Source organism: Carcharodon carcharias, chromosome 16 (genome assembly GCF_017639515.1).
Source record: "Carcharodon carcharias isolate sCarCar2 chromosome 16, sCarCar2.pri, whole genome shotgun sequence".
Lineage (NCBI taxonomy): Eukaryota > Metazoa > Chordata > Chondrichthyes > Lamniformes > Lamnidae > Carcharodon > Carcharodon carcharias.
In genome coordinates this window covers 47,154,511-47,167,594 of record NC_054482.1, presented here as the reverse complement: position 1 = coordinate 47,167,594, position 13,084 = coordinate 47,154,511, and the positions used below count along the sequence as shown (strand labels likewise).

At 45.9% G+C, this 13,084-nt stretch overlaps 1 protein-coding gene across 1 annotated transcript in view; it reads left to right on the top strand.

Moving 5' to 3' along the window:
- Positions 1-13,084, top strand: part of nmnat2 (nicotinamide nucleotide adenylyltransferase 2) — a 332,701-nt gene that overhangs the window by 114,785 nt on the left and 204,832 nt on the right. The window lies entirely within an intron of this gene.

Genomic DNA, 13,084 nt, shown 5'->3' with positions numbered 1-13,084 from the left:
GAAACCAAACCACAAACCATGGTAGCGGCGGTGGTGACACCAATCTAACAACAACTTGGTGCCATCAACAAAACACCCACGGGGAGAAATTGGAAGAAGACTTTTTCAAATGAAGAATCAGAAAACTTACCTTGGTGAAAGAGACACTGAGAATCGATAGTGATGTCAGCACGACTCGAGCATTCACTGCCCCTTCTGAAGCCATTTGCAAACCTTGAAGGTCCACAGAGAGGCCAGTGTTGGGAGTTGTTAGAAAAGTAATTCCAGAGGTATTGAGCAGCACCAGTTTTGCACGCCAAAGATCAGAAGCATCAGGTTAGTACGTTCTTGTGCGCAGTATGGCGATGCCCTCCTGAGACATGGGGTAGAAGAGAACTCTGCAGAGTTTGAAACCATCCTGAAAGCATTCGATGCACACTTCAGCTCAAAACAGAATCTCCTAATTGAGTGAGCGCAATTCAATCAGAGATCCCAAAAGCCAGGGGAATCCATTGACTTGTTCCTGACAGACCTGAATACTCTAGCCAGTTGTTGCAGGTGTGGTGCATTGAAAGATTAACTTTCTCACAACCACATTGGAGTCTGCAATAAAGAGCTGTCAGAGTTTTACAGACAATGCCCAAACAAGCAGATCGATACACTAGACAGGCCTAACTTAGGGAACAAAATCGGGCCATAATCTGTGGAAATACAGAGGCTTTGATAGAGTCTGTTAATTGGGCAGACCCAAAAGTGGCAGCCCCACCCACTCAAAAGCCCGCCAAAATGGGGGTAAGAGCAGGAAACGCTAGAAAGCAGCACAAAAGGCAAGATTGCCCAGCAAGGGTCAATAAGTGCTGGCTGAGCCAACGATACCCACATCCCATGAATGAACAAAAAAAAAACCTCTCTCCAATTAAATAATATGCTGCTTTCCATTCTTCCTGCCAAATTGAACAAGTTCACATTTTCTCACACTATACTCCATCTGCCAATTTTTTGTCCACTCGCTTAACGTATCAATGACCCTTTGCAGACTCCTTATGTCCTCTTCACAAATGACTCTCCTGCCTATCTTTGTGTCACCAGCAAATTTAGCAATCATACATTCGGTCCCTTCATCCTAGTCATTGATATAAATTGTAAATATTTGAGGCCCCAGCACTGATCCCTATAGTCCACTGATCCACTAGTCACATCTTGCCAAGCCAAAAAAGACTCCTTTATCGCTACTCTTTGCTTCCTGTTGGCTAACTATTTATGACTTGTTTCCACTGCCTCTTCCTACTGCAAAAAATTCTACTCACTTAGCTCTGGTTTAATTTTTTTGTATACGGTGGGAAGATTCTAATGCACTTTTGTTTCATGGTTTTGTATGTTTATACAGTTTTGATGTCTCCCACATTGCAATCGGTTCAACATATTTCCCAATATTTCATTTGAAGGATGCTGCATTCTTCAGCTGTGTAACCAGGTTATTGGTTTGGTCCAATGCCAGTTGATTATCATAGTGCATCCAGTCTCCATTCAGAGTATCAGAGTCTGATTGGGTCAGGTCCCAAATACAGTTTAAGATGCTAACAGTGCTAAACAAGCTGCAAATTTATTCCTTTGTCACCAGTCTAGCTACATGTCAACACAGGCATCAACTTGTTAACTCATATAAATAATCTTTTATGCATTTAACTAATGCACCAATAAGTAAGATCTCTTGCATACAGTGCATCCTGTGGTTCATTGCAGCTTAAATTTATCTTTCCTTTGTAATTATAAAATTAGCCTGCGGTTTGGTGTAAAAATAAGTGAGATGTAGATATAGGAAGCTCTCCAAATTTGTTTTTAACAACATCTCTTGGCTTTGTTGCAAAGTATGAAAGCTCAAGAGGAAAACAAAAAAAACTTGTTCCTTAAAGATGTCATACAAACATATGAATGAGGAGCAGGAGAATGAGAAGCCCCTCGGGCCTGCTCTGCCATTCAATAGGATCATGGCCGATCTGATTGTGGCCTCAATTCCACATTCTGTCTACCCCTGATAACATTTGACTACCTTGTTAGTCAAGAATCTATCTACCTCTATCATAAAAATATTCATTGATCCTGCCTCCACTGCTCTCCAGGGAAGAAAGTTCCAAAGATTCACGACCCTCTGAGAGAAAAAAATTCTTCTCGTCTTTGTCCTAAATGGAGACCCCTTATTTTTAAACTGTGTCCCCTAGTTCTAGTCTCTCCCACAAGGGGAAACATCCTTTCAGCATTCACCCTTTCAAGTCCCCTCAGGATCTTTTTTGTTTTAATAGGATCACCTCTCAAACTTCTAAGCTCCAGTGAATACAGACACAGCCTGTCCAACCTTTCCGCAAAAGATAACCCTCCCTCTCCCTGGTAACAGTCAAGTGAACCTTCTGTGAACTGCTTCTAGTGCATTCCTTCCCTTAAATGAGATCAAAACTGTACACAGCACTCGAGATGTAGTCTCACCAACTGTAGCAAAACACCCCTACTTTTATTTTCCATTCCCCTTGTAATAAGTGACAACATTCCATTTGCCTTCCTAGTCATTTGCTGTACCTGCATCCTAACTTTTCCTGATTCGTGTACCAGGACACCCAAATCCCTCTGTACCTCAGAGTTCTACAATCTCTCTCCATTTAAATAATATGCTGCTTTTCTATTCTTCCTGCCAAAATGGATAAGTTTACATTTTTTCACATTATACGCCTGCCAATTTTTGTCTACTTAACTTATCTATGTCACTTTGCCGACTCCTTGGGCAGGATTTTCCCCCCGTTGGAGGGGAAGTTAAAATGCGAGCGCACAGAGATGCTCAGGGGCGCGCCACCATTTTACATGGGCAAACCAATTAAGACCCACCCAGTGTGACGTCCACACGGAAGCGCTATTCGCTCCCTGTGCAGGTGGGGCGGGGGATTCCCTGAGCCAAGAGTGCACTCTTTCACGCATACACACAAAAGAACGCCTTCATCTCCCTGATACTAGGTGCTGCCTCAGGGAGATCGGCTCTAATGTACAAATTATTAAAAATAGGGGAAAAAAATTCCCTGACATGTCCCCTCATGTGACACTGTCACATGAGTTGGGACATGTCCGTAACTTTTTAAAAAACTTCAAGTAAATTTTTAAAAATGTACATGAAACCTCATCCCGCCCATGGATGAGGTTGCATGCTTCATCTGAAACCCGTCAGGGCTCCTGGCCTGCCTGCCAACCTTAAGGTTGGATGGGCAGGTCCATTAATTAGTTTAATGACTCTGTCAATGGCCTCAATTGGCCATTGACAGGTCGGCGGGCACACAGCAGATTTTGACGAGCCCCCGCCTACCTGAAAATTGAAATGGGGCACGGTGACGTAGGGAGTTCTGCCCGATGTCATCCTGCGTCATTTTACTCTTCGGCGAGCGGGCCCCACTCACCGACTGGAAAATCCTGCCCCTTACGTCATCTTCCTAGCTTATTTTTCTACTTATCTTTGTGTCATCAACAAATTTAGCAACATTTGGTCCCTTCATTCAAGCCATTGATAAAAATTGTAATTAGTTGAGGCCCCAGCACTGATCCTTGTGGCACTCTATTTGTCACACCTTGCCAACTAGAAAACCCATTTATGCCTACTCTGTTTCCTGTTAGCTAACCAATCCTCTATCTAAGCTAATAAGTTACCTCCTACACCATAAGCTCTTACATTATGTACATTATTTTGATGTGGCAACTTGTCAAATACCTTCTGGAAATCTAAGTACAGTGCATCCACAGGTTCCCCTTTATCCACCTTGCTTATTACTTCCTCCAAGAACTCCAATAAATTAGTTTAACATGATTTCCCTTTTACAAAACCATGTTGACTCTGCCTGATTGCATGGAGATTTTCTAAATCCTGCTTTCACCTCCGAAATAATAGATTCCAGCAATTTCCCTGTGACAGAAGTTAAGCTAGCTGGCCTGCAGTTTCATGATTTCTGTCTCCCTCTTTTCTTAAATATAGAAGTCACATTTGCTATTTTCCAATCTGATGGGACCTTTGCAGAATGGACAGAGATTTACAAGAAGAATGATGCCTCTATATTATTTTTAAAAAGAAAACAATCTGCAGTTTCTTCAGAAATAAAATCCACTGTGTATTCTTAACTACATACTGTGGAAAAGATCCCCTGTTCTCCCTTTTGAGCAAAGCCCCTTGCTGGGGCTGCAGGATCATAAGTCACATAATTATTACAAATACCTCATCAAAACTTAATTTGCATGTTAACTATTTGAATGAATGCTTTATAAAAAGGGCTAAATTTTGCCTTTTTAAAAAAATATATATTGTTAGTCAATTGCTTTGTCTTTCATTTGGAAAAATAATTCACATCATACTATTTGTCAGTTACCAGGAGAGGCAGTAGCAAAGTGATATCACTGGACCTAATACTCCAGAGACCCAGGGTAATGCTCTGGGGACCCAGGTTCAAATCCCACCATGGCAGATGGTGATATTTGAATGCAATAAAAATCTGGAATTAAAAGTCTGATGATGACCACGAAACCATTGTCAATTGTTGCAAAAACCCATCTGGTTCACTAATGTCCTTTAGGGAAGGAAATCTGCTATCCTGACCTACATGTGGCTCCAGACCCACATCAATACGTTGACTCTTAAAATTCTCTCTGAACGAGGGCAATTTGGGATGGGCAATAAATGCTGGCCTAGCCATGAACAAATATTAAAAAATCAATTGCTCTGTAAAGCATTGGCATTTTTGTCCTGTTTAAGCCATTAAGCTTAAAAAAATAGATTAGTTGGAATGGAGCTAAAGAACAACGTTTATGGAAGATTAGATTCTGGATCTTAGGTGGTGGATTTCAATCTGTGCTCATTGAAAGAAAAAAAATCAAAGAAGGGTCAGAACTAAGTTTTTTTTTAAATTAGGAAGGAAATTGTGAATGTAAAGAGGGCTATCTCAAGAAATCAGAGAAAAATAATCAGGTAAAGTAAGTCTAATAAAACCTTTGGTATTGGATGGTGTAATGAATTTTCATTCTGAGACTGGGAGAGCAAGATTTGATAGACCCTGAAAATAGGCGGAGGGATTGTGATGTGTGATTAATCCACAGACTTTGCTTCTGATACAGACACCATGCCAACTTTGTGCTACTTGCTAATTTGCATGGTTGCTGTATACAGCCAATGCTAAGTGCATTTCTGAGTGGCTGCACACCTCAGTGGAGGGCCCAAGTTTCTGAGAGGCAGGCACCACTTTGCACTAAAGCCATCCTGCACTACTTAAAGGGGAGCTGTATTCTTGCTAGAGCATGTGCTAAAATTGTTTGTGGAGGAGACATCAAACAGCAAGAAGAGTGAATTATAGTACAACAGGGAAGAAAACATGCTCCAAGGTTTGCTGAGGCTGCCCTGGACAACTAGGTTGAGGAGATGGAGGGATAAGAGATGTAACCTGTCCACAGGGGGTCAAGAGGCCCTGCAGACAAACTTTGTGAAGCCAGTGGGATCAGACAGCCAAGGAGGTCAATGCCAGGAGTTTCACTCTGAGGGACTGTGTGCAGTGCTGCCAGAAGTTCAGTGACCTCACACCAGTGCAAATTTTTCTGATGGCATACAGGCGCTTGCATTAAATCATAGTACTCAGGTCTCTCCATGTAGGAGGTATGCATTGCAGCCACTTCATGGAGACTGATGTCTCCGCCAATGTAACTCTCCGTCCTCCTGCTGAAGATGCCTCCGTGGCTCCACTGCTGCTCCTGCTGCTGCCCCTCAGCAGCATCCTTACTGCAAAGGTGACTGGCAGCCCTATTAGACTGCACTGTATGGACCTCCTGATGTTGGAACCTGGCCGCCATCTTTAATTGGACAGGGCTTCCTAATTGGTTGCTTAAGAGAAGATTTTCTCTTATGTCCAGCCATGGCTGCTTCTGGGTTTCCGACCTGGAGTTGGGGCTAAGTTGGGATCATGACCCAGCTGGGAAAGTTCTTCCCACATTTCAGGCCAGTGACCTTTAATCAGATTCTCTCAGGCCATTGATGCTTCTTTCTAAACAGATAATGTAGTGTCTGATAGTCTAAGTCTCAGCTTCCAATGCAGCACAAGAAGAAGTTACCCAATGCCTTCATGTTGCAGCATTCTATAATGCAAGCTCAGACAGATGCCATCATGGCTGCGGGAACAAGTGTTCAAAGGGGTTTTCAGGATGTCACTTCAGGCCAGCAATCTGTTCTCCAATAGATTACTAGGATTGCTGAGGCGTCAGTCTAAGGGTGCAAAAAGTTGCAAATCCACCTTCGTAAAAATAGGTTGCAATTCTCTCAATGGTGTGTTTATGATGGGTCGATTATCCTGCCCACTAACGGCACAAACGTCATTTGCATTCATTAACATGTCATGAATGCTCATTAAAACAGCTGCTCACCAGAAGCTTTCCAGGCTTTCCAATCTTGCGTCACACCAGCGGGAATTTACGTTGGCCTCAAACCGTTTGAAAAAAAGTGATGTGCACAAGTCGGACCTCGGTTCGCTGGTAACTTTGAGATGAGCGGACCGTACATAGCCTACCTGCCATGGTTTTGCGCTGTATATGTTGTAATGAACGCCACTGTGCAAGGCCTGTAGGGTTGGTCTGCCCCTGCTCTTTGCCTGTATTGTCCCTAAGAACACCACTGTGCTGTGGTACTCCTGCAGGCCTCTGCTTTCAGAAACTAGCATTTCAATTGGGGGTGGGCTGACAGGTGAGGGTGGAGTTGATGAACATGAAGGGGGCAACAGGGAGGGAAGGCTGTGGAAAGGCAGTGAGGAGGAAGGGTGAACACAAGGGGGGCTTCTCTGGGGTCACCCTCTAACGTCTTGTGCTGCAGGAGTCTGCCTAAAAAGAAAGAATGAAGATTGTCTTGCGATGAAAGCCACTGAAAGCCAATGACTTCATTAGCACTTTTAAAGGGCTACTCAGAACTCAGTGGCTTTGCATCACAGTCGCTGCACCTCAATAGTAACACATACAAATGTAGAATTTGGGAATGCAGGCAATAGTGAAGGAGGCATAACTACATCATATGGGATATTCCATCAATGAAAGCCTGTCACGTGTTCACCAGATTTGACACTCCTAATGAGCCAAAGGGCTTCCACTTGTTGACCATGAGCAAGTGATTGGTCATTAATATGCCACATCAGAGACTGGAGCACAGAGCTAGGTTGGGTCATTCATCTCACTGACACTATAGCATCCCACATAGGGCTCAAGATGTTACATATATGTAAAGCCATTTTGGTCACCTAGATGTGTGTACTAGTGTCTCAGGGACAAGGTGGCATCAGCCACCATGCAAGTAGGGCAGGAAAAACTATGGATCCTTACAGTCTCCAAACATGTCATATTTTGAGCTTCACTTTCTTGCCCCTTGAATCATTAATGTCTTCAATGTTTCAGAGAGAAGACAAAAGCAGATATGGACCCAGGGCTCAATTCTGCCTTTGTCAGGGTCCTAATGCAATGGAGGAGGCGAAGGAAGGAAAGGCGACTCTGTACGCAGCTCCAGCAGGAGGTACAAGGTCAAGTGGAGCCAGAGCATGAACAAGAGGGACAGGAGGAGAGACCCAGACAACCGGTGCAACTCGCCAGACCTAGGGTTTATCATAGGAGAGTCTCCTATTTACAAATGAGTGAGAGGCAATGCTGTGCATGTCTGCACTTGTCCTGAGCTCTGGTACATCACATATGCCACATTCTTCATGAAGACCTGACACAATGTGGAGTTGGAGGGTATCCTCTGCTGGTGGCTTTGAAGATGACCACAGTGCTCAATTCCTTGGCCCCTGATTCCTTCCAAGGATCAATAGGGGACGTGTGCAGCAGCGCTCAGTCCGCAACACATTGATACATAAAGGAGGTCACAGATGGCCTTTACAGGAAGGCCCGTCATTATGTCAGGTTTGTTCTGGATGAAGATAGCCAAGCTGCAAGGTTCACCGGCTTCACCGCCATCTCAGGCTTCCCAAGAGTACAGGGTGCAATAGACTGCACCATGTGGCTATACGGGCTCCAAGGCAGCAGGCTCTAATGTTTATAAACTACAAGCTCTATCATCCAATTGAAAGTGGCTAGGGGGAGGCGATGGTGCAGTGATATAGTCGCTGGACTAGTAATCCAGAGACCCAGAGTAATGCCCTGGGGACCTGGGTTCATTTAAATTCAATAAAAAGTCTGGAATTAAATGTCTAATGATGACCATGAAACCATGGTGGATTGTTGTAAAAACCCGTCTGGTTCACCAATGTCCTTTGGAGAAGGAAATCTGCCTTCCTTACCTGGTCTAGCCTACATGTTGACTCCTGACCCACAGCAATGTGGTTGACTCTTAAATGCCCTCTGAAATGGCCTAGCAAGCCACTCAGTTGTATCAAACCTTTACAAAGTCTCAAAAAAGGAATGAAACTAGACAGACCACCGCTGGCATTGACCTGGGCACCGGAAAAGACAACGGCAAACTCAGCACTGTCAACCGTGCAAAGTCCTCCTTACTAACATCTGGGCTAGTGCCAAAATTGGGAGAGCTGTCTCACAGACAAGCAACAGCCTGACATAGTCATCCTCACAGAATCCTATTTTACAGATAATGTCCCTGACACCACCATCACCATCCCTGGGAATGCCCTGTCCCACCGGCAGGATAGACCCAGCAGAGTTGGTGGCACAGTGGTATACAGTCGGGAGGAAGTTGCCGTGGGAGTCCTCAACATCAACTCCAGACCCCATGAAGTCTCATGGCATCAGGTCAAACATGAGCAAGGAAACTTCCTGCTGATTACCACGTACCGCCCTCCCTCAGCTGATGAATCAGTGCTCCTCCATGTTGAGCACCACTTGGAGGAAGCACTGAGGGTGGCAAGGGCACAGAATGTACTCTGGGTGAGGTACTTCAGTGTCCATCACCAAGAGTGGCTCAATAGCACCACTACTGACTTAGCTGGCCGAGTCCTAAAGGATATAGCTGCTGGACTGGGTCTGCGGCAAGTGGTGAAGGAACCAACAAGAGGGCAAAACACGCTTGACCTCATCTTCACCAACCTGCCTGCCGCAAATGCATTTGTCCATGACAGTATCAGTAGGAGTGACCACCAAACAGTCATTCTAGAGACTAAGTCCCACGTTTACAGTGAGGATACCCTCCATTTTGTTGTGTGGCACTACCACCGTGCTAAATGGGATAGATTTCAAACAGATCTAACAACTCTAGTCTGGGCTCCATAAGGCACTGTGGGCCATTAGCAGCAGCAGAATTGTACTTGAACACAACCTGTAACCTCATTGCCCGGCATATACCCAACTCTGCCATTACCATCAAACCAGGGGATCAACCCTTCTTCAATGAAGAGTGCAGGAGGGCATGCCAAGAGCAGCGCCAGGCATACCTAAAAATGAGGTGTCAACCTGGTGAAGCTACAACACAGGACTACTTGCACGCCATACAGCATAAGCAGCATGCGATAGAGCTAAGCGATCCCACAACCAATGGATCAGATCTAAGCTCTGCAGTCCTGCCACATCCAGTCGTGAATGGTGGTGAACAATAAACAATCACTGGAGGAGGAGGCTCCACAAATATCCCCACCCTCAATGATGGAGGAACCCTGCACATCAGTGCAAAAGATAAAGCTGAAGCATTTGCTACAATCTTCAGCCAGTAGTGCCAAGTGGGTGATCCATCTTGGCCTCCTCCGAAGGTCCCCAGCATCACAGATGCCAGTCCCAGCAATTCAGTTCACTCCATGTGATTTCAAGAGACAGCTGAAGGCACTGGATATTGCAAAGGCTATGGGCCCTGTCAATATTCCGGCAATAGTACTGAAGACTTGTGCCCCAGAATTTGCCATACCCCTAGCCAAGCTGTTCCAGCTACAACACTGGCATCTACCCAGCTTTATGGAAAATTGCCCAGGTATGTCCTGTACACAAAAAGCAGGGCAAATCCAACCTGACCAATTACCACCCCATCAGTCTACTCTCGATCACCAATAAAGTAATGGAAGGGGTCATCAACAGTGCTATCAAGCATCAATTGCTCAGCAATAACCCGCTAACTGACACTCAGTTTGGGTTCTGCCAGGGCCACTCAGCTCCTGACCTCATTACAGCCTTGGATCAAACATGGATAAAGGAACTAAACTCCCAAGGTGAGGTGAGAGTGACTGCCCTTGACATCAAGGCCGCATTTGACTGAGTGCGGCCTCATGGAGTCCGAGCAAAACTGGAGTCCATGGGAATCGGGGAAAACTCTCCACTGGTTGGAGTCATACCTAGCACAAAGGAAGATGATTGTAGTTGTTAGAGGTCAGTCACCTCAGCTCCAGGACGTCACTCCAGGAGTTCCTCATGGTAATGTTCTCAGCCCAACGATCTACAGCTGCTTCATCAATGACCTTCCTTCCATCGTAAGGTCAGAAGGCGGATGTTTGCATAATGTTCAACACCTTTTGTGACTTCACAGGTACTGAAGCAGTCCATGTCCAAATGCAGCAAGACCTGGACAATATCCAGGCTTAGGCTGACAAGTGGCAAGTAACATTCAAGCCACACAAGTATCAGGCAATGACCGTCTCCAACAAGAGAGAATCCAATTATCATTCTTTTGCATTCAATGGCATTACCATCACTGAATCCCCCACTATCAACATCCTGGGGGTTACCATTGACCAGAAACTGAACTGGGCCAGCCATATAAGTACTGTGGCTACAAGAGCAGGTCAGAGACTAGGAATCCTATGGCAAGTAACTCACCTCCTGACTCCCCAAAGCCTGTCCCCCAACTACAAAGCGCAAGTCAGGAGAGTGATGGAATACTCTCCACTTGCCTGGATGAGTGCAGCTCCCACAACACTCAAGAAGCTTGACACCACCCTGGACAAAGCAGCCCACTTGATTGGCACCACATCCACAAACATTCACTCCCTCCGCCATTGAAGCACAGTAGCAGCAGTGTGTACCATCTACAAGATGCACTGCAGGAACTCACCAAGGCTCCTTCGACAGCACCTTCCAAATTCACGACTACTACCATCTGGAAGGACAAGGGTAGCAGGTAGATGGGAACACCACCACTTGGAAGTTCCCCTCCAAGTCACTCACCATCCTGACTTGGAAATATATCGCCGTTCCTTCACTGTCGCTGTGTCAAGATCCTGGAACTCTCTCCCAAACAGCACTGTGGGTATACCTACACCACATGGACTGCAGCGGTTCAAGAAGGCAGCTCACTACCACCTTCTCAGGGGCAATGAGAAATGGGAAATAAATACTGGCCCAGCCAGCGAAGCCCACATCCTGTGAATGAATAAAAGCAAATTCCAAAGATTGTACAACTGATGTGTGCTCACTTGAAGTACATACTGCACATTTGTGCACAGTACCTTCAGAGTTGCCATGACTCCTGCATCCTGAGTCACTCCCATGTGCCTGAGATTTTTGAGGGACCATTATGTCTGCAGGGATGGCTGCTTGGGGATAAGGGGTACCTGCTGAAGCGCTGGCTGATGACACCAGGCTGCCCTCAGTGTCATTCCGAGGAGAGGTAAAATGCTGCTCACAGCTCCGCACACTCCCTTACAGAGCAGACCATAGGACTTCTGAAGATGTGCTTTGGAAGGTATGCTTCAAATCCTTGGACCGCTCAGGTGGCTCATGGCAATATATTCCTGACAGTGTTTCCCTCACCATTGCAGTGTATTGCATCCTTCACAATCTGGCTATACAAAGAGATGACCCCCTGTCAGAGGATGAACTGGAGGAGGATGAGAGCTCATCGGAAGATGAAGATCCATAGGCCCAGGAACCTCACGAGACTGCTGAGGGTCAGTATGAGTGCGATCATGCATGGAGGAAGGGAGGCATGGGAGACGTGCCCGTGATATGTTAATTACTGACCGGTTCCAGGAAGAATAATGTTCAGTGAGGGAATATGGCCACATCTCTCCTAGCCCTCAATACCATCTTCTTTCAATTCAGGGAATGTCTACCCACTTGTAGTGAGAGCGAGTCCCGCATTCGCACTAGCATATTCCGACCATAGCCATGATCTTTGCTTTGGTCCATGGGGCCCTGTGAGTGAGCTCACTCTGGGAACTGAGAGTGCATTCAGGAACAAGAGTGATGCGAGAGAAGACTTGAAGCCTTTGCCACCATCTAATGATGCAAACACTGCTGCGACTGAGGTGTGGACATGTCTAGGGATCTCCTTCTTCTATGCATGTCTTTCCTTCTGCACTACCACTGAGGAGACACAAATGCCACTAGATTATCGATGCACTTCCTTTACTCGATCATGTTCCTTGAGGAAGACAGGTTAGAAATGCTTACATCACACATTTCCAATAAAGGTTTAAGCACACCTTCCTTACATCACACAAGGATGTGGAGACTAGTTCAACTGTGGTTGACATCACAGGAATATGAATCTCACAGTGGAACACTATCACTGAGTGGGAGCAAGGCTAAATCTTGAAATAAGAGGATTCCAAAGTACAAAATTACAACGCCTTCAGTTGACAGGAACATTCACATAACCATCAAATTGTATTAAAAAAGTGCAATTTATTTACATGTCTAGCACACTCGTGACCCAAACGTGATGTCAATTTTTCTTAACGTTCCTATCTCTACCGCTCCACTTGGGTGCAGCCCTGACATACGCAGCAGAGGTGGAGGCAGCCTGCTGACTGCTACATCCTGATGTCTGTGATGATCTTGGCAGATGTCCTTTGGTGGCCCGAGGCCTGGAGGGCCTGACCTGGTAAGGGCCACCTGCTCAGGGGCAGAAGTGCCCTTGGCAGGATGGGATCACAGGCAGAGGGGGCTGTGAGTGGATGCACACCATTGGAGTGTCCTGAGAAGAGGCCCCTGGGGTGTCCGGCTGATGCTTGTCTTCCCTGTGGGTCCCCAAGGGCCCCTCCCTGACTCCTGCAGGAGATGGTGCACCTGGAGGGATGTCAAGGTGCTTCGTCCCCATGTCGCCTACATCTTGATGATACACACCAGGGTGTGTGGCCATGGAGTAAAGGGCTGAGTGCAAATCAGGCAAGGCCTGCTGGACCAAGGTCTC